This window comes from Penaeus monodon, chromosome 31, assembly GCF_015228065.2.
Source record: "Penaeus monodon isolate SGIC_2016 chromosome 31, NSTDA_Pmon_1, whole genome shotgun sequence".
Taxonomy (NCBI): domain Eukaryota; kingdom Metazoa; phylum Arthropoda; class Malacostraca; order Decapoda; family Penaeidae; genus Penaeus; species Penaeus monodon.
In genome coordinates, this window is record NC_051416.1 from 20,491,629 (window position 1) to 20,491,881 (window position 253).

At 31.2% G+C, this 253-nt stretch overlaps 1 protein-coding gene across 1 annotated transcript in view; it reads left to right on the top strand.

The window, feature by feature from the left end:
• The window catches only part of LOC119592849 (transmembrane protease serine 11B-like protein), a gene marked incomplete at its 3' end in the record, with an annotated part of 17,713 nt that overhangs the window by 16,297 nt on the left and 1,163 nt on the right, over positions 1-253 (top strand).

The window sequence follows — 253 nt, forward strand, 5'->3', positions numbered from 1 at the left end:
AATGACACTATGACTTCAGTTCTGAGTCATATGAACGTATTTTTTTCTTTTTCTCTCTCGTTTTGTTCTTTTGTGCCTTTATGTTCATTTTTTCCCCATTATTCCTCTATTTATTCAGGGTTTACTGTCTCCTCCTTTCTGTTGTCTAATTTCTTTTGCGTGATCTAATTATTCTACTTTCCTTACACTGTATTCGCTGTTTTTTATCTATTGTTATTTTTTTTTTTCATAATGTACAGTGAATTGGCTATGC